Raw genomic sequence first — 21,877 nt, forward strand, 5'->3', positions numbered from 1 at the left:
TATTATTTTATTTTCTATACTTTTTATAATTATTAATCTAATCTTAGGCTACCCTTTACCATTAAACTCCATTAGTTAAGTAATGATGTGGCAATTTTTATTTATATAAATATCCCAAAATAATCGTAAAATTTTTATTATACTTATTTACACTTTGTATTAAATTACATTATTACCTTAGTAATTCGGAAAGAATTATCTCTAATTTGGTAGCTCCTTATTTTTTTAATTTTTTATAAATTTTTATATATATTTTTTAGATTTTATTATTTACTTTTCAATTTGATGTTCTCAATTTTTGGAAGTTCTCACTTTCATTAAGTTTTCATTTATTTACTATCTAATTTAGCATTGTTAATTTTAGATAAATATCATTTACCTTCCCCCCTTAGGTAACCAAATGATACTTGGACCCTCCCTTAGTTGGATAATATTATTTACCTCTCCTCTTACCTATTAAAGTTATCAAAAACCTCATTTATTTTAACTTTTTCCTTTAAGTTCTAGTTTTGCCATTAAATATTTTTCTAAAACCCAAATTACCCTTAATTAAAAAGTTATTTTAGTTTAAAACTTCAAATATTCTCAATTACTCTATTAGTTAAAATCCTAAATTACTCTCAATTAATATTATTGTTAAAATTTCAAAATACCGTTAATTATTTTAATAGTTGAAACATTAAATTATCCTCAATTCCAAGACCCTAAAATACCCCTTTGTCTTTTAATCAACGTATCTTTCTTTCATTAAAATAAAAATTAAAAAAATAAAAAAAATAAAAAAGGAAGAAGAAGAAGAAAGAAATAAATGAAACTTAAGGACAATTATATTTTTTGATTGATTTTTTCTCTTTTTTTTAATGAAAAAGAAACATATAATTAAAGAACATAAGGAGATTTTAATAATAAAATTAACTGAGGGGTAATTTTGGATTTTAACTACTAAAGTAATTGGGGTACTTTGAAATTTTAACAATAATATTAATTGAGGGTAATTTAGGATTTTAACTAATAGAGAAATTGAGGGTAATTTAAGATTTAAACTAAAACATAATTATAAGTCAAGGTAGATTGGGGTTTTAAAATATACTTAACAAAAAAAAAAAAAAAAAAATAGAACTTAACAAAAAAAATTAACAGAAGGGAAGTGTTCAATAACTTTGCCACCTAAGAGGGGAGTTAAGTGATATTATCCAAGTAAGAGGGGGTTCAAGTGTCATTTGGTCAACAAAGAGGAAAGGTAAATGATACTTACCCTTAATTTTAAGGAGGCAATACTAATTATCCGTTATTATTTTTATCAATTCAAAGTTTTCTTTTTCTTTTGTTGATTACCAAACATAGCTTTATGCATCCAATTTTGACGGATTAACTCATGTGAGAAATGATAGTTGTGTAACTCGTAGCATCTCAACAAACCATGAGTTCTTTAGTTTGCTTGCATGTTAGTAGAACTCTTTTAATCATTTCTAGATTATTGAATTCGAAGTTGGGTATTTGACTTGGATAAGAGTATCCTTTTTCATAGACTTCTTTTGAATAATATATAATCAAATCCATAAGGCCTGCATCACCTTTTAAGAATTTTTGTGAAGTGTTTGTAAACAAATAACTTCCACTCAACAAGTAAATATGCAAAACTAGAGCCCCCAGAAGGCCATTGTTGTGAAGGTGGAGTTGAATGAGGAAGGAGTGAAGAGAGGGAGATTAAGCAAGGATTCACTTAGTAAGAGAGATGTCTATGGTTTTACCTCTAAGCAAAATCCCACTTTTTTTTTTTTTTTTTTTTTTTTGGAAGGGGGTTTGGGGGTGGCGCATTGTAATGGTATAAGAATTAAGTTTTTTTTTTCTTTTCTTTTTAATTTGAGGTTCATCCGGACCAGCTTGCACGCACCTTGATTACATCCTCAAAGGGAGCTTTGTCGTCTGCAATGGCGAATCCATGACCTCTCTACTAGAAAATATGGATCTTACCACTCTACCAACCCTGCATTGACAATAATATAAGATTTTGTTTACCAAGTTGCTAGCAATTAAGGTTCATTTAAATATCTTCAACTAGCAATAGATGGACTACTTAAACTTTGTTCCATCATTATTCATGACATCATATAAAATCTCGCTTAAAATTCTAATTAACATCGTCAATACATTTGACTATGGTTTGAACAGTTGAGGGGAATCAACATAGAAGAACTCATCAAGAAAAATTGGGTTAAAAACAAAGTAGAAAAACTTCATACTTTGAATTATATGCTCCAGTAATCGACTTAGATGTTAAAGTTTGATTGATTCACTTGATATTGATCTAAATATTATAGAAAAATAAATATAATGATAGCTTTCACGAGACAGCAATGAAAGAAAAAAAATTTTCAGAATTATATTAAATTTGTGCCTGAGCTTGCTTTTTTTTTTTTTTTCTTTTTGGCTTACGTTTGTTGATGGCTTGCAACCTCCTTCATTCTCTCAATAACCATCAAATTTTTTGGAAGGAAGTCAAATAGAAAACCCTAGTTTTCCAACTATACTCAATATTTTCAAAAGATATTAAAACAAATAGATGAATGAAAACAAAAATAAAAAGCAAAGAAAAAAACGCAAACAATTAATCCATCCATACTTGTTTGTACTTTTCAATTCACAAAATTCTCTATGATTATAAGAACAGAGAAGACCACAACCATTGAATTTTGAAAATATTACATGTCACAATCTAGGCAGCCGAAGAAAATTCTTTATGCCCCCAGCAAAAGATATTAATCCTCACAGATTAATAGAAACAAAAATAAGAACAAAAAAACATAAAATAATAAACAAGATGTTAATTCATCTGGTATTTTCTTGTAATTTTCAATTTATCAAAATTATTTTTTATTATAAGGCAGGGAAGATCATAGCCATTGAATTTTAAAAATACCACATGTCATGATTGGGGCAAGCATGAGGCAGGAAGAAAATTTCTTATCCCTAAGCAAGAAAGTCATATGACCAACCAATACTATTTTTCCATATTTTTTATTTATTTAAATAAATAAATGTATTTAGCCCTCCACGTCTCCATGACGTTCTACAATAAAAAAAAAAAAAAAAAAAAAAAAAGAAGAAGAAGAAAGAAAGAAAGAATGTATAATTGACCATTGAATTCAAAGAGATCAACAACAACCATGTTGGTGTTGATATCAATGGATTGGCACCTGTTACCCTACTTCAAATTCTTATTTCCATGAGAATGGCGAGCTCGAGTACTTAACTCTTATCAGTACTAGAGAAAAGTGTTGCAAGTGAATACATGAACATAATTAAGAATATGTATGAAAGTCTAAGAACATTTGGGGGACAAAGTAATGAATTCTTAATTATAATTGGACTATATTAAGCTAGGATCAACTTTAAGTCCAAATTTATTTGTATTTATAATTGATGAATAAACCAAAGATATTCAAAACAGGGTTCTATGATGTATGTTTTTTGCTAATGATATTGTGTTGATAGATGAGACTCACGTAAGGATTAATACCAAGTTAACCAAGTTAAAATCATGAAAAGTAGCTTTCGAATCAAGAGGCTTTAAACTAAGTTGAACGAAGCAAGAATGTCTAGACTGTCTAGTATATAACTTTAGTCATGATCAAGCAGACAATTAGGTAGTGAAACTTGATGATAAGGAGATTTCTCTAAGTGATTGTTTTAGGTATCTTAGTTCAATCATAAATAGGAGATAATATAGATGATGATACTTTCCAAATAATTAAAATAGGGTGGATGAAGTGGAGAAATGCGTCTGGGGTCTTGTGTGATCAATGTATTCCATTAAAACTTAAAGGAAGATTCTATAAGACCATCATTCGACCAACTATAATTTGCAATGTAGAGTGTTGGGCTGTTAAAAAGAATCATATATAAATAAAATGAGGATGTTAAGATGGATGAGTGGCAAAACTAAAAAGGATAAGATAATGAATGATCATATTAGAGTTGGTCTGGGAGTTGTACTCATAATTGACATGCTACAAGAAAAAGTCGTTTGAGATAGCACGACCACCTTCAACGAAACCTATAAATGCCCCCTATACGGAAAAATGATATAATCTAGATTGAAGAAACTAAAAGAGCTAGGGACAGACCTCAGATAACTTTAAGAGAAGTGGTGAGAGAGGATATGCATAGCTTAGGCCTTGTATCTAGTCTGACATTAAACATAAATGATTGCAGGACAAGAATCCATATAGCCGGCCCATTTAGTTGCGACAAGACTTATTCTTCTTGTTATTGTTGTTCACTGCACAGTAGATTCAGAGTTTTTTTGTTTTTTTTTTTTTTTTTTGGTGCTAAACAGCTTTCCTATCACAACAATAGACCACACAACCCAACTTTGAGTACTTTGCGAGTTCCCATGGATGTCTAGAGAAAGGACGAGATCAAGTATGAAGGAATCTTCCAGGTCTCGCAATATTGATACTTCCATCTATAAAACAAACTTTAAAAAAGCACCACCACTATAAGTTAAAACGGACAAATAGTAGATATGAAGAAGGTGTGGTTGAGGATAATAAAGAAAGATAGTATCATGAAAAATTCCAATAATAAAAGCAGGCTCATGTAACCTTTTAGAGAAAAATCCAGGGCTCCATGATCTACTTTAAGAGAAGGCTTAAAAAAGATAAGACAAGTTTTGAGACTTGAGAAAGGAAAGCAACAAGGAGGCCCAAATTCTCTATCCCCACTAGAAAACACTAATTTTCCAACTACCCTCAATAATTTCAGAAGATATTAAAACACAGAATGAAGAAAAAAAAAACGCAAACAGTTAATCCATATTTAGTTTTTTGAAACTTCCTAATTCAAGAAATTCTCAATGATTATAAGAGTAGAGAAGATCACAACCATTGAAATTTTGGACGTACCATATGTCATGATCCAGGAACCGAAGAAAATTCTTCATACCTGGGCAAAATGTCATATGACCAAGCAAAAGATATTATTCCACATATATTAATAAAAACAAAAATAAGACGAATAAAAAACATAAACAGTAAACAAGATGTTAATCCATCATGTATTTTCTTGTAATTTTTCAATTTATTGAAAGTATCTTTGAATATAAGAGCGGGGAAGATCATAGCCATTGAATTTTAGGAATACCACATGTCGTGATCTGAGGCAGCAAAAGAAAATTCCTTATCCTTGAGCAAGAAAGTCATATATTATTTTTCCATGATTTTGAATTAGACAAATGAATACATGTCTAATCAAGTGGACCGAGACACCAAACACCTGATTTAGCCCTCCACGTCTCCATGGCGTTCTTAGAACTGTGTAGGTTAATTGACTATTATTATTATAGAAAAAACAAAGAAAAAAAAAGATTAATTGACCATTGAATACTATCCTCTCTCACTCAGTTAGCTTGTTAGATTTTAAACAGAGGGGACTAACCACACAGAGAAAGACGGATTCAGAAAAAGCAAAAGCCATGTCCTCCATTTTCAAGGTTGCAGTTTTGTTGCTGGTCTTAAGAGATATTGAAGCAGCTTCACAGGGAGAAGAAGTTGATTTCACCTACAATGGTTTCATAGGAGCTAACGTGAGTCTTGACGGCTTAGCAAGGATCAACAATGGTTTGCTACAGCTGACCAACCACACCTTGCAAGAGAAGAGCCATGTCTTCTACAATGACCCAATTCACTTTCTCAACCAATCATCATCTGATGGCTCAGCTGCTGTGGTTTCCTTCTCCACCACATTTGTCTTTGCCATCCTTACCCATTATCCTGATTTCGGTGGTCATGGGTTAGCCTTTGTCATTTCACCTACAAAAGGCCTTCCTGATGCTCTTCCAAGCCAATGGCTTGGCCTCTTCAATGATGCTAACATTGGCAATTTAACTAATCATGTATTTGCAGTCGAGCTTGATACCATAAAGAATAAGGAATTCAAAGATACCAACAACAACCATGTTGGTGTTGATATCAATGGATTGGCATCTGTTGCCTATGCTCCAGCTTCTTATTTACATGAGAATGGTAAGCTCGAGAACCTAACTCTTATCAGTGGCAACTCCATACAGGTTTGGGTGGATTATGATGGTCCCAACAAGCAGCTTAATGTAACATTAGCTCCAACCCATGTTTCTAAACCAGGTATTCCCCTGTTATCTCTGTCTCAAGATCTTTCTTCGCTCATGAAAGAGACCATGTTTGTCGGTTTCTCATCATCTACAGGTTCCATTCCCACATCCCACTATGTACTGGGGTGGAGCTTCAAGCTGAATGGGCAAGCAAAGGAACTCAATCTCTCCCAACTTCCCAAAATTCCTAAAAGCAGCAAGAAATCATCGACTTTGCTGACTGTTGGCCTCCCTATAATTGCTGCTTCTTTAGTGTTGGGTGTTATTTTGGGAATATTCATAAGATGGAAGATAAAATTTGCTGAAGTCCTTGAAGAATGGGAACTAGATTATGGGCCTCATAGGTTCAAGTATAAAGATCTCTACGTCGCGACAAACGGATTTAAGCACAGCCAGCTTCTGGGTGTTGGAGGCTTTGGTAGGGTTTATAGAGGTGTATTACCCATTTCCAAAACTGAAGTTGCAGTGAAGAAGGTCTCACATGACTCAAAACAAGGGATGAAAGAATTTGTTGCTGAGATAGTTAGTGTGGGTCAGCTCCGGCATCGGAACTTAGTAAAACTCTTGGGCTATAGCCGGCGTAAAAGTGAACTTCTTTTGGTGTATGAGTTCATGCCCAACGCAAGTCTAGATAAGTTCCTTTTTAATCAATCAGTGCTGGTTCTGAGTTGGAGTCATAGGCTTCGGATTATTCAAGATGTAGCATCTGCATTGGTTTATTTACATGAAGAATGGGAGAAGGTTGTGCTTCATAGGGATGTGAAGTCCAGCAATGTTCTGTTAGACAGGGAACTGAATGGAAGATTAGGAGACTTTGGACTTGCCAAATTGTATGACCATGGATCTGACCCTCAAACAACACAACTAGTTGGGACACTTGGTTATCTTGCACCAGAACTTCCAAGAACTGGGTTGGCAAATCCAAGCACAGATGTTTTTGCGTTTGGGGCATTTGTGCTGGAAGTTGCTTGTGGAAGGAGACCAATTGAACCAAGAGCATCACCAGAGGAAGTGATGCTGGTGGATTGGGTGTTCTCTTGCAAGAGAAGAGGGAGAATTCTTGCTACAGTAGATCCAAACTTGGGAATCAATTATGTACAAGAGGAAATGGAGTTAGTATTGAATCTTGGATTGGTTTGCTCTCATTCTGTTCAAACAGCAAGGCCAACTATGAGACAAGCTTTGCAATATTTGGAGGGAAAACTTCTTCTACCAGATTTATCATCTCTTTGTTTGTCTACCGGTGGCATAATATCTATGAATGGTGAAGCCTTTACTCAGAGTTTGAGCACTTCTTCTCAAGTTCAAAATGCTCCACCATCATCAGTAGAACTTTCAGAATTGCTACTATTCTCTGGCGGGCGTTGATTCTCAATCCTAGTTGGCACTGGTGTCACACACCATAGAGAACATTGAATCCTGACCTCTTCAGTAAGAGGTGCCGGTCATTACGGATGGAGTCATCTTTCAACAGTGAAAATTTATTTTTGTTAAACGCCGCAGCTCTTGTTTCTAATTCTCGCTTTAGAATAGACATTTCTTTTTCTTTTCCTTATATATATATATATATATATATATATATATATATTTATTTATTTATTTATTTTTTATTATTATTATTATTAAAAGGATTTGATTCATTTTAACCAGCTACAAAATCCACTCTCCCCTATAAGCACAGATTCCCTCCCAACTACTTCCTTTCTTTCTTTTCTTGTCCCCTCCCTCTTTTTCTACAGTTATCTTAGATGAGCAGAAACAATGAAACCAATGGTCTCACTGTCTGAAAGTTTTGGTCTCCACCAAGTGATTGTTCAACTTAGAACAATAAAAGGAGTTAAGGAGGGGTTTATGGTGTATGGATACATTATTATATATAAAGCTACACATCAGTAGTTGTATGGTGTATCCGATACATTATTATACATAAAGCTACACATGCTACAGACCCTATTCCTGAGGTGCAAACGGTCCATATTTGAATATGAATTGCACTTTATAGCCAAGGAAAAAAGGAAAATTTTCAAAAATATTGAAGTTTTTGAAGAGAGATATGCCCATTACACAATCGTCAAAATTACAAGTTATGTAAAATGACCAAAATACCCTTATTTGCATTCAACTCGTTTAAAATTTTAGAATATAAATTAACTAAATGCCCTTTGAGCAGTAAAATTACTTTAATGCCCTTGTATCTTTACCCTGTCTCACCGACTTGACTCTCCTTCTCCTTCTCCACCTCCACCTCCACCTCCGACAACGGCACAGGCTTGTAAGTGCTATAGTAAAAATTTACAAATGCATTCAAAATTCTAAGCAGCTAAGTAAACCCTCATGTGAACAGAATTAGGGTTCATCTTTTGATGACGACTACCAGGAAAGTGAACACAAAACAGAGACACCAATTGAAGAAAAGAGGAAGTCGTTTTCCATTGACATAAAAATAACAAAAATCGGTGAAGAAAAGGGCAAACGAGAGACTGGAAGAAGATCATATCCTAAACTTAAAATAAATAATAAAATAGAAGGAAAAGTGCAAAATACCTCGCCACAGTAATCTTCACAGATATCATCCGTCCGTCTTCTTGGAGCTGTAATAACCATTGTCAGGCATTATGAGCACCCAGTTTGAAGAAGAAAAAAAGAGAGTATTTGGGGATCATCAATACACGCCCCAATCTGCCTCTCTTTTTTTAATCTTCTATCTCTCTTCCTCTCTGCAAAACCGAGACGGAATGCTAGATCAAAGTTCAAATCTCGCCAAAGGATAGAAAAAACCCACTTGAAAACCCAGGCAGAGAGCGTTAGGAAGCTGAGCGATCTTCGTATAACCCCGATCGTCTTTTCGGCTTCTCCACCCGCTTCGGCAATTATAGCCGTTTGGTGGTTTTCGCCTTGATGCAGGTATTCCACTTGGCAAATACAAAACCGCTCGCCCAACATGGGGGAAAAAATTAGAGAAATAGAGAGAAAAAAGAGGGTTGGAATCGGAAAACCCTATAAAATTCTAAAATTTTGGAAGTGAAACTGGCATAAGTGAAATAATATTTTTTTTAAAAATACAGAAAAATGAGAAGAAAACTTGTGCCCCTCGGGAATGGGTGGGTTTCTTTGTGGAGTAGGAGAACGGGAAGCGGAGTCAAACCGGAGAGTTAGGGACTCAGGTTGAAAGCATAGAGGCATTAAAGTAATTTCACTGTCTAAAAGACATTTAAGTAATTTATATTTTAAATTTTAAATGGTTTGAATCATAAATCCAAGTACGGGTATGTAATGTGGGTAACTTGTAATTTTGACTATGAACGCCATATAATCATGAGGCAAAATAGTGGGCAGTTAAGAATTTTACCCCAAATATAATGAATGTCTAAGTAATTTGCTCTTATTTTTTATCAGTTCAAAGTTTTCTTTTTCTTTTGTTGATTACCAAACATACCTTTAGCCCCACCCAATTTGACGGATCAACCCATGTGGCAGTTGTGTAACTCATAGCATCTCAACGAACCATGAGTTCTTTAGTTTGCTTGCATGTTAGTAGAACCTTGTTAATCTTTCCTTGATTATGCAATTAAAACTTTGATATTTGACTTGGATAAGGATACCTTTTTTCATAAAGATTTCTTTTGAAGAAAATATTATCAAATCCATAAGGCCCATATCACCATTTTCTTTAAGATTTTTTGGTAAATGTTCGTAAACAAATAACTTCCACTCAATAAGCAAATATGCAAGACTAGAGCTAGGGAGTAGGAATGCAAGTTTGGCCTTAATGGCCCTAACTCACCTTAAGCCCTCCCTGAGCCCAAATACAGTTTGGACTCAAGATTTTGGCCCTAATGGTGAGTTAGGGCCAAAATATTATAGCCTTGACTAGGGCCAAGGGTGGGCCTGAGATTGCTCTTTGGCCCACTAAGCTTGTCACAACCTATCACTGATTTTTTGCCTTGACCCTGATTTTGGCCCTAATCCTGGTCCTAATTTTGTCCCTAATGCTTGATCTCAATGAATTAGGATCAATGACAAAGACAGAGCCAATCAGGGTCAAGGCCAACTATAGGGTCAATCAGGGCCAAGACCAATGCTAGAGCTAGGGATAGGGCCAATCAAGGGTAAAGACAGGGCCAATCAAGGCGATAATGGGCTTGGCTTGGCCCTGTAGGGCTTAGGGTCAGGAACAAATGGACAATAGTCCTTGGCTTTGAATTTGGGTCAGGGCGGAATGGACTTAGATTATAATATATAGGGTTGAGCTTGGAATTGCAAAAGCCCAACCTAACCCGACCCTGTTGTAGCCCTAACTTGGCCAATCTATTTTCTTGTGCACATTTCGTATTTCGTATGCCAGTGTATCTTATTTTTTGTTATTTTTGAAATCTACAAAGATTGTTGAATGTATGAGTAAGGTTTAAAGTATTCCACGATATCATGCGATAATAGCCGATATGTATTCATATTTAACCCAACCAATTCGATACATCTTGATACGTCTCTCTATTGAATTACACTAAAATACATTAGCTAAAGGGATACAATACTCGATATAGGATGATACGTTTCTAGAATCACCTAACTGATACGATATTCAATACCGCTACTTTAAACTTTGCCTGTGACCTCTTCTCTAAAAGGGATCGATTAATACCCAGTTACCCACTGAGCAACTTTTTGATGGTAATACCTTTGCTTGTTGAGATGCATTTAGGGGTTGGCCACCTTGTGATTAGTTTCTTCACAATGTATTATTTATTCATGACAATGATTATTCATTTTGCTATAATGCGGCCAACTATGTTTCACGAAGCATTAAAAATGAAAAAATCAATTTTTTAACAACATTAATTTGACCTTGCAACATTATTTAAGATTTGCTTTTTAAATACAAGTTGGTTGTAAAAATTTTGTGCGGAGAAAAGGTTTCCATGGATCATGAACAAAGCAAATTTTTGGGGGGTAGATCACCCAAAAAAAAAAATCTAAAAAAATCAATCTATTTGAACAACTATGATACTCTTAACCTAAAGAATTCGATTCTGAAGTGAGAAGAATAGAATTAAAAAACATTTTTCTGCTTGACCTCTCACTATATGATGACTCTCTTTTACAATATTACATTATCTTATAATTTTTTTAACTTCTATTTTTTCTTATATTCCAACGAAAATAACTAAAGAATGATCCAACACACACAAGAAAATTTATATTTCATTGACCGTAAACAGTTATATTATTTTTCATTATAAATAGAATTTATAATCTAACATATACGAATGTATTGTATGGCAAGTCCTCAAATAAAAATTGCTAATTTGGATGCAAATTGATAGTGGCCAGGATACATAATCTTTTTAAACAACCTTTAATTGTATGACTATTTTTGTTAATTAATTAATTGAATGACAGTTTACAGAAGGCCGAACAAAAGCATTAATGAAAAAGAAGATCAATAATAAAGATGCATTAATTTAAGATGAGAGAGCAATTTGTATTTTTATTTTCTATTTTTTTATATGGATTTTGGAGAATTAAATGAAGATAATTAAAGTGGTCCACGGGTCGGTGGTCCTATCTTCTTAGTGGGACCAACCTTATTTAATTATATTGGATTTTTCGGATATTAAAGATAACTGTTGATGTAATTGGGCCCTTTTTATTACAACTGAAGAAAGCAAATCGTTCTTAGAAGCAAAGTTTAAAATATCAGTATCGAGTATTGTGTCAGTTAGGTAATTTTAAAAGAAGTATCGTCTTTTATCAAGTATTGTATTGCTCTGAATAATATATTTTAGTGTTCAATGGAGAAACGTATATAAATGTATCGTATCGGTTGGGTCAAATATGGATATATATCGACTAGTATCATATGGTATCGTGGAATACTTTAAATCTTGCTTAAAAATCACTTTATTACCCTTACAATAGATCAATGTATGAAACTGTTGTATGGAGACACATTCATCTGTTCCCCTTGTGTAGACAATTGATTTGCAGCTTAAAAATAAATAAATAAAATAACTGAAATTTTCTTCCCGGCTTTCATTCTCCTTTCCCTAGTAACCGTTCAAAAAATTTTTTATTCTTAAATATTATCCAAAAAAATAAAACTGTTTTTCCTACTTAAAATTAAATTTAATAACCCTATTGTGTGGTCCTTATACTTGGAGGCATTCTCTAGTTTTTTTCTTTTTTTTTGATAAATCTCTAGTTTTTTATTTGATACATAAGTTTTGTGTATCTAGCTTGTAATTGTGGATCTATATGTATATTAGTTTTTTATTTTTTATATCTTGGATAATAAAAAAAGTTTATTAAAATGGTTAGGATCTCGTTTCGCGGATAATCAGACGTGATCTCAATTAAATCTCAGTCGTATAAAAAGAATAATTCAATTAGCATTTAATGAACATGCACGACTTTAAAGTTTAAAGTAACTTGGATTTAATGAGGTAGGTAGCAAACGTGCCATCATGACTGATGCAGTCTAAAAATCCTTTAAATTCAATGTGATTGCAGGTTGTTGACCTTTGATTGGTACATGTTTTATTAGCCTTAGTTCTTCCCACGAACACAGCAGATCCAATTGAGGTCAGGAGCAAAAAAAAAAGCAAATGTGTTGAAGCAGGAGAGAATCTGGGATACCATGAATTCCATCATCCTCCAAGTTACAATTTTCTTCTTCCTGCTCGCTACAATTGGAACAGCATTACAAGAAGATTTCACTTGCAATGGCTTCAAGGTTAATGAGTTGAGCTTGGACGGCATGGCAGAGATCACATCCAGTGGTATCCTCATGCTTACCCAGGAGATAAAGAAAGAACAGCAAGGCCATGCTTTCCACCCTAACCCATTTAGCTTCTTCAATTCATCCTCGTCGGGCGCCGCTCTCTCCTTCTCTGTTACCTTTGTCTTTGCCATCGTCTCCCAGTATCCTGTTCTGAGCGGCCATGGAATTGCCTTTGTCATTGCACCTACAAGAGGCCTCCCTAATGCTCTTCCAAACCAATATCTTGGTCTCTTCAACATCGCCGACGTTGGCAATGTAGCCAACCATGTATTTGCAGTGGAGCTCGACACCGTAGAGAGCAAAGAATTCAAAGATATCAACGACAACCATGTGGGTATTGATATCAATGGCTTGACTTCTAATCTTTCTGCTCCGGCGGCTTATGTCGATAAGCATGGTCAGTGTCAGAATCTGACCTTGGTCAGTGGCAACCCATTGCAAGTTTGGGTAGATTATGATGGCGTTGAGAAACAGCTCAATGTAACAATAGCTCCAATTCATGTTCCTAAACCTGCTGTTCCCCTGTTGTCTCAGCCTCAAGATCTTTCTACGGTCTTGAAAGAGTCCATGTACGTCGGTTTCTCTTCATCTACCGGCTCTGTTTCCACAATTCATTGTGTGTTAGGATGGAGCTTCAAGGTGAACGGGAAAGCAAATGATCTCAATCTCTCTTTACTTCCAAAAATTCCTAAAAGCAGCAAGAAACCATCAACTTTGTTGACTGTTGGCCTCCTTATAATTGCTGCTTCTTTAGTGTTGAGTGTTATTTTGGGAATATTCATAAGATGGAAGACAAAATTTGCTGAAGTACATGAAGAATGGGAACTCGATTATGGACCTCATAGGTTCAAGTATAAAGACCTACACCTCGCCACAAACGGATTTAAGCACAGTGAATTTCTGGGTGTTGGAGGCTTTGGTAGGGTTTATAGAGGTGTATTACCCATTTCCAAAACTAAAGTTGCAGTGAAGAAGATCTCACATGACTCAAAACAAGGGATGAAAGAATTTGTTGCTGAGATAGTTAGTGTGGGTCAACTTCGGCATCGGAACTTAGTAAAACTCTTGGGTTATAGCCGGCGTAAAAGTGAACTTCTTTTGGTGTATGAGTTCATGCCCAACGGAAGTCTAGATAAATTCATTTTTAATCAATCAGTGTTGGTTCTGAGTTGGAGTCATAGGCTTCGGATTATTCAAGATGTAGCATCTGCATTGGTTTATTTACATGAAGAATGGGAGAAGGTTGTGCTTCATAGGGATGTGAAGTCCAGCAATGTTCTGTTAGATGGGGAACTGAATGGAAGATTAGGAGACTTTGGACTTGCCAAATTGTATGACCATGGATCTGACCCTCAAACAACAAAAATAGTAGGGACATTTGGTTACCTTGCACCAGAACTTCCAAGAACTGGGTTGGCAAATCCAAGCACAGATGTTTTTGCGTTTGGGGCATTTGTGCTGGAAGTTGCTTGTGGAAGGAGACCAATAGAACCAAGAAGATCACCAGAGGAAGTGATACTGGTGGATTGGGTGTTCTCTTGCAAGACAAGAGGGAGAATTCTTGATGTAGTAGACCCAAACTTGGGAATCAATTACGTACAAAAGGAAATGGAGTTGGTATTGAATCTTGGATTGCTTTGCTCTCATTCTGTTCAAACAACAAGGCCAACCATGAGACAAGCTTTGCAATATTTGGGGGGAGAACTTCTTCTACCTGACTTATCATCTCTTTGTTTGTCTACCGGTGGCATAACATCTATGGATGGTGAAGCCTCTACTCAAGTTCAAAATGCTCCACCATCATCAGTAGGAATTTTAGAATCACTAGTATTATCCGAAGGACGTTGATTTCAATCCTAGTTAGCATTGGTATCATATATACCAAAGAGACCATTGAACCCTGACCTCTTCAGTAAAAGGTGCCGGTCATTACGGCTTGAGCAATCTTTCAACGGTGTGAAAATTTATTTTTGTTAAATGCCACAACTCTTGTTTTTCTAGTTCTTGCTTTAGAATAGACATTTCTTTTTCTTTTCCTTTTATTTATTTATTTATTTATTCATTTTATTAAAAAGATTTGATTCATTTTAACTAGCTAGAAAATCCACTCTCCCCTATAAGCGCGGATTCCCTCCAATTGCTTCCTTTTTCTTTCTTTTCTTGTCCCCTCCCTCTTTTCTACAATTATCTTAGATGAGCAAAAACAATGAAGCGAATGGTCAAAAACACCCCATTGCATTGCGAGTCGAGCCTCTCTTTCTCCGCCTCTCTCCCATTTTTCGGTCACAACCTCTCTCTCCGCCTCTCTCCACCTTACTTCTCTCCCCGCCTCTTTCCGCCTCATTTTCATCTCTAACTGAGGCTCTCCACCTCTCTCTCCTTCTCTTTCTGCCTCTCTTCACCTGAGGCTATCAGCCTCTCTCCGTCCATTTCCGCCTCTCTCCACCTCTATTTTTCCTTCTCCTTTTCACTATTTGTGTTCCTCTGCATCTTCCTCATCGCTCTTCTCTTTACCATCTCTTTTTCTCTGTTTCACTGCTTGAAGCTTCCGGTTTTACAAAAAAAAAAGAAGTAGACGGTGGTTGATGCGAGCTTTGGTCGTGTATTCTGCGGATCTAATGTTTTTTATCCCAGATTTTGTTCGTCTACTGCTGCTGGTGGTATCCATGTTTGTAGTTTCAAGATGGGAGTTTAGAAACAAGATCTGGTGCTTTTTGCTTCAACAACTGAGTTGGCGCCCTTGTGGCGTGCTCTATTTTCGCCCTTGAGGCGTGTGGTATGTAAGCCCTTGTGGCGTGCTCTGTCTTCGCCCATGAGGCATGTTCTGTATCCGCCCTTGTGGCGTGCTCTGTTTTCGCCCTTGAAGCCTATGGTATGTAAGCCCTTATGGCATGTCTATGTCTACGTCAGTGTTCGCCTTTGTGGTGTGTCACCATAGGTAGCGATGGTGGATATATATATCATACCCATTATGCTTTTCTGGTTCTATGGTTGTCACGTGCGATTTTAAACGGCGCGGTCCAGTACAATTAAACGGTTTTCAATACACAGTTGACACCCTTATTACTGAGGTGCAAAAGGTCCATATTTAAATATAAGTTGCACTTTACAGCCAAGGAAAAAGGAAAACTTTCAAAAATATTGAAGTTTGTGAAGAGTGATAGGCCCATTAGACAATCGTTGCATTATTACTATTTTTAAAGCAAATTACACGACAATCAACTATATTTAGAGCAAACTCTCATCATCAATTCATCACTATTATCTTATAAATTACATGTGCCCACATGCAAAATTTCTAGTTACCTACATAAGTTAAGTGAAAATATAAAATTACCACGGCTGGACTCTCTTTTTCCGACTTCGACACAAGCTTGTAAGTTGTAAGTGCTATAGTAAAAATTTACAAATGCATTCAAAATTCTAAGCAAATAGTAAACCCTTATGTGGACAGAATTAGGGTTCATCTTATGATGACGATTACCAGGAAAGTGAACACAAAACAGAGACACCAATTGAAGAAAACATGAAGTCGTTTTCCATTGACATGAAATTAACAAAAATCGGTGAAGAAAATGGCAAACGAGAGACTGGAAGAAGATCATATCTTAAACTTAAAATAAATAATAAAATAGAAGGAAAAGTGCAAAATACCTCGCCACAATAATCTTCACAGATATCATCCGTCCGTCTTCTTGGAGCTGTAATAACCACTGTCAGGCATTATGAGCACCCAGTTTGAAGAAGAAAAAACGAGAGTATTTGGGGATCAATACACGCCCCAATCTGCCTCTCTTTTTTAATCTTCTATCTCTCTTCCTCTCTGCAAAACCGAGACGGAATGCTGGATCAAAGTTCAAATCTCGCCAAAGGATAGAAAAATCCACTTGAAAACCCAGGCAGAGAGCGTTAGGAAGCCCAGCTATCTTCGTATAACCCCGATCGTCTTTTCGGCTTCTCCACCCGCTTCGGCAATTATAGCCGTTTGGTGGTTTTCGCCTTGATGCAGGTATTCCACTTGGCAAATACAAAACCGCTCGCCCAACTGGGGGAAATTAGAGAAATTGAGAGAGAGAGAGAGAGAAAAAAGAGAGATGGAATCGAAAAAACCCTAAAAAATCTAAAATTTTCGAAGTGAAACCGTAATAAGTGAAATAATATAATAAAAAAAAAAGAGAAACAGTGGAAAGTGTTTTTTTTTTCATTTTCTTATAATGTACAGAAAAAGGAGAAGAAAGCTTGTCCCTGTTTGAAACGGGTGGGTTTCTTTGTCGCAGTCGAAGAATGAGAAGCAGAGTCAAACCGGTGAGTCAGGGTGAAGGCATAGAGGCATTAAAGTAATTTCACTATAAATGAGTTGAATGCAAGTAAAAGAATATAATTATGGTTAACTTGTAATTTTGATTGTGAGTGTTATATAATTTATGAAGCAATAATGGGTGATTAAGAATTTTGCCCCAAATATAACGGATGTCATGTAATTTGTTCTTATTTTTATCATTTCAAAGTTTTCTTTTTCTTTTGTTGATTACCAAACATACCTTTAGCCACCCAATTTGATGAATCAACTCATGTGGAATGACAGTTGTGTAACTCGTACTCATAGCATCTCAACAAACCATAAGTTCTTTAATTTGCTTGCATGTTAGTAGAACTCTGTTAGTCTTTCCTAGATTATGCAATTCAAACTTTGATGAGAATACCGTTTTTTCATAAAGACTTCTTTTGAAGAAAATATTATCAAATCCATAATACCTATGTCACCATTTTCTTACAGATTTTTTTGCTAAAGTGTTCATAAACAAATAATTTTCACTCAATAAGCAAATATGCAAGACTATAACTAACGAATAGGAATGCAAGTTTGGCCATGATGGCCCTAACTTACTTTAAGCCCACATTGAGCCCAAATACAATTTGGGTATAGAATTTTGTTTACCAAGTTGCTAGCAATTAAGGTTCATTTAGATATCTAAAATCAGTTGAGTCCGACTTAATAGCCTTTGATAGATGGACTCAAACTTTGTTCCATCATTATCCATGACAACATATAATTTCGCTCAAATTTCAAACTTACGTTGTCAATATATTTGACAATAGTTCGAACAGTTGAGAGGAATCAACATGGAAGAACTCATCAAGAAAAATTGAGTTAAAAACAAAGTAGCAAAACCTCATACTTTGAATTATATGCTTCACTAGTCAACTTTAAGTGTTCAAGTTTGATTTCTCCACTTGATATTACTCTAAATGTTGGAAAAAATTAAATATATTGATAGTTTTCACAAGACGGCAATGAAGGAAACATGTTTTTCAGAATTATATTTAAATTTGGCTTTGAAAAATATTTCATTGAAATGAATATACGAGGGAGATCGAAAGGATACTTTTAAGGAAGCTAACATATGGGTTGATGTTGATTTTTTAAGTTGCTGTTTCATTTGTAAATAGTTGTATTATTTTTCCTTAAAGTTTTAATAAAATGGATCTTTAATTAAAATAAATAAATAAATAAAAAGATATATTTCTGGTCAAATCCTTATATGATATGAGCAGTTTCAAGAGTTGTTATGAATGAATAGAAAAAATACTCATGGATAATTTCTTATTTCAACGGTGGTGTAGCCATTTTTTTTTAAGTTTTATTAATCTCAATTAGGCTTAGGGAGAAACCTACTACTTGATCTTGTAGGATGTATATTCCACGCAGATAGTGTATCATTTAATGTAAAAACTACAAATAAAACTGCTTGTTCCAAAAAAAAAATGCATATAAAAAAAGGGGGAAAAAATCATTTGTTGTATTGGGATTTGGGGTGCACTGCGATGCATATCTCATAATGTGCCATGTGGCGTACTAAGATCCAATGGTGAAAAACGTTTGTATAATTTTTGTTCTCTTGTTCATTTTCGAGTTGAGATCTCACCCATCCCCTAGGTAAAGGAGTCGTTTCCATTGGATTTCCTCTTGTTTATGGTATGAATCTCCCAGATCTATACCCGCCACCCAAACATGAAAAAATAACCGAATGAATATGTCAATGGCATTGGAGGTGGCGATGAAGTCCAAGTGGATAGTTATTTGAAGTTGCGGAGAAAGAATGGTTTTGCTCTCTAATGAGACAAAATGATTGAGATTTAGATGGAAGAGATGATGAGAGATCGAGTCTCCTATGACTAGAAAGAAAGGGATTTTGTTGGGAAAGATGAATGCTTAAGGGCCTGTTTGGTTACATGAGTCTGGAGATTTCAAATATATGGAGTTATAATTTATAAAATTAGATGTTTGGTTGTGGAATGAAATTTGTGGATTCATCCTAAAAAATTATTTGATCGACGTGATTTTTGTAAATGTGTAAATGTAAAGATTTTTTGAAATTTCTTAATTTTACCACTTACTCATAAATCTATAGATTCAAGTTTTTAGTGTAAAAATGTGAATCTCTAGATTTCATGAATCTAGATATTTTTACAATCAAACGCGTATAATTCTTAGATTCATCAAATCTTTGGATTCATGCAACCAAACAAGCCCTAATAAAATAAAGAGGGAGGAGGAATGGTAGTCAATTCAAAGATTTTGAGTTTAAATTTTAAAACCCATTATCTTCTTGAGCTTGAAGACAGAAATTTCAATTATGAAGCATTCCATAAAAAAGTGCATTGCAAGATTCTCGCGTAGCAGATGATTTTTTCGTTCTCCAGATTCAACTCTTAGTTTTAGTTTCAATAACAATTCACAAGCAACGATGATGGAAAAGAAAAATGGAATGAAACCTGAAAATTTTATTCTATTTCTGTCAACGAATTTCATCTTATGATGTAGGATGAGAACGACATCTTTCTATTTATTAGGATTGTATGGCTAAGGAATCTTTGATCTTCCTTATTCTAAAAAAGATTCTCAAAAATCTTTTTCTCAATTTTTCAACCGTTTCCCGAGAAGATTTGGGAATCTATTTTTTCAATTATTGGCATTTTTTTTTTCTTTCTTTTTTTGTAACCAATTATTCGCCATTTTCAAAACCCATCAGATCCGTTGATGGGGAGGAAAAAAAAAGTCCTGCTGAGGCAGCGGTATGGATTTCCCTAAGGCTTGTGCACCACAAAATTAGTGTAAAATTTATATTTAAATAATAATTATTATAATTTTGAGATGGAACCTTCAATGGATTTCACATGGTTTTACCTAGTTTTGTGGTGAAGAAGTATCATGAGAGCATATATTACATTTTAGTGGAACACCAAGAAGATATACTAACTTGGCCAATCTATTTCCTTTAACACGTTTCGTATGCCAATGTATCTTGTTTTTTGTTATTTTTGAAATTGGTAACTTTATAATAGAGGATGGAGAGTCTGGAGATCATTACAATGTAAAACGTGTGAGTAAGGTTTAAAGTATCCCACGATATCATACGATACTAGTCGATACGTATCCATATTTGACTCAAGTACTCAACCGATTCAATACATTTTGATACGTCTCTCCATTGAATTACACTAAAATACATTAGCTAGAGTGATATAATACTCGATATAGGATGATATGCCTCTTAAAATCACCTGACCGATACGATACTCAATACCGATACTTTAAACCTTTCGTGTGACCTCTTCACTAAAAAGGGTCGATCAATACTGACTGAGCAACTCTTTGATGGTAATACCTTGCTAGTTGCTTGTTGGGGTGTTGTGTTTAGGGGTTGGCCACACTGTGATTAGTTTCTTCACAATGTATTATTTATTCATGACAATGATTATTCATTTTGCTATAATGCGGCCAACTATGTTTCACGAAGCATTAAAAATGAAAAAAATCAATTTTTTAATAACATTAATTTGACCTTGCAACATTATTTAAGATTTACTTTTTAAATACAAGTTGATTGGAAATTTTTTGTGTGGAGAAAAGGGTTTCCATGGATCATGAACAAAGCCACATTATTGTGTGTAGATCACCAAAAAAAAATCTAAAAAAATCAATCTATTTGAACAACTATGATACTCTTAACCAAAAGAATTCGATTTTGAAGTGAGAAGAATAGAATAAAAAAACATTTTTCAGCTTAACCATTCACTATATGATGACTCTTTTTTACAATATTACATTACATTATAATTTTTTCAATATCTATTTTCTTTTTATATTCCAACGAGAATGACTAAAGAATGATCCAACACACAAAAAAAAAATTTATAATTCATTGACTGTAACCACATATATTATTTTTCATTATAAATAAAATTTAGAATCTAACATATATGAATGTGTTGTATGGCAAGTCCTCAAATAAAAATTACTAATTTGGATGCAAATTGATATAGTGGCCAGGACACATAATCTATGTAAACAACCTTTAATTGTATGACTATTTTTGATAATTAATTAATTGAATGACAGTTTAGAGCAGGCCGAACAGAAACATTAATGAAAAAGAAAATCAATAATAAAGATGCATTTAAGATGAGAGAGCAATTTGTATTTTTATTTTCTATTTTTTTATATGGATTTTGGAGAATTAAATGAAGATAATTAAAGTGGTCCAAGGTCGGTGGTCCTGTCTTTCTTAGTGGGACCAACCTTATTTAATTATATTGGATTTTTCGGATATTAAAGACAGCTGTTAATGTAGTTGGGTCCTTTCTAGCCTTCTATTATAACAAAATAAAACAAATCGTTCTTAGAAGTAAGGTTTAAAGTATCAGTATCGAGTATCGTATCGGTCAGGTAATTTTAAGAGATGTATCGTCTTATATCGAGTATTGTATCTTTCTGACTAATAAATTTTGGTGTAATTCAATAGTAAAAATGTATCGTATCAGTTGGGCCAAATATGGATATGTATCGGTTAGTATTGTATGGTATCGTGGGATATTTTAAACCTTGCTTAGAAGTCAGTCTATTGCCCTTACAATAGATTCATGTATGAAACCGTTATATTGGACCACATTCATCTGTTCCC

The 21,877-nt window shown here is 34.5% G+C and overlaps 1 long non-coding RNA gene and 2 pseudogenes across 1 annotated transcript; 2 read left to right on the forward strand and 1 right to left on the reverse strand.

Annotated features, from left to right (window-relative positions):
* Positions 1-1,818: 1,818 nt before the first annotated feature.
* On the reverse strand, positions 1,819-9,125 carry LOC149027268 (uncharacterized). The gene is made up of 3 exons (XR_016174365.1): positions 8,675-9,125; positions 4,908-4,947; positions 1,819-1,987 (listed from the first exon to the last, which is right to left on the reverse strand). It is a non-coding gene; the product is annotated as an uncharacterized LOC149027268 (long non-coding RNA).
* On the forward strand, positions 5,425-7,690 carry LOC149027269 (L-type lectin-domain containing receptor kinase IV.2 pseudogene; annotated as a pseudogene).
* A 3,524-nt stretch (positions 9,126-12,649) lies between the features above and the next one.
* LOC149027270 (L-type lectin-domain containing receptor kinase IV.2 pseudogene) lies at positions 12,650-14,840 on the forward strand (annotated as a pseudogene).
* Positions 14,841-21,877: the final 7,037 nt, after the last annotated feature.

The sequence above is a fragment of the Hakea prostrata genome, chromosome 1 (assembly GCF_041222555.1).
Source record: "Hakea prostrata isolate BN-2017 chromosome 1, UWA_Hpros_2, whole genome shotgun sequence".
NCBI classification, from domain to species: Eukaryota; Viridiplantae; Streptophyta; class Magnoliopsida; order Proteales; family Proteaceae; genus Hakea; species Hakea prostrata.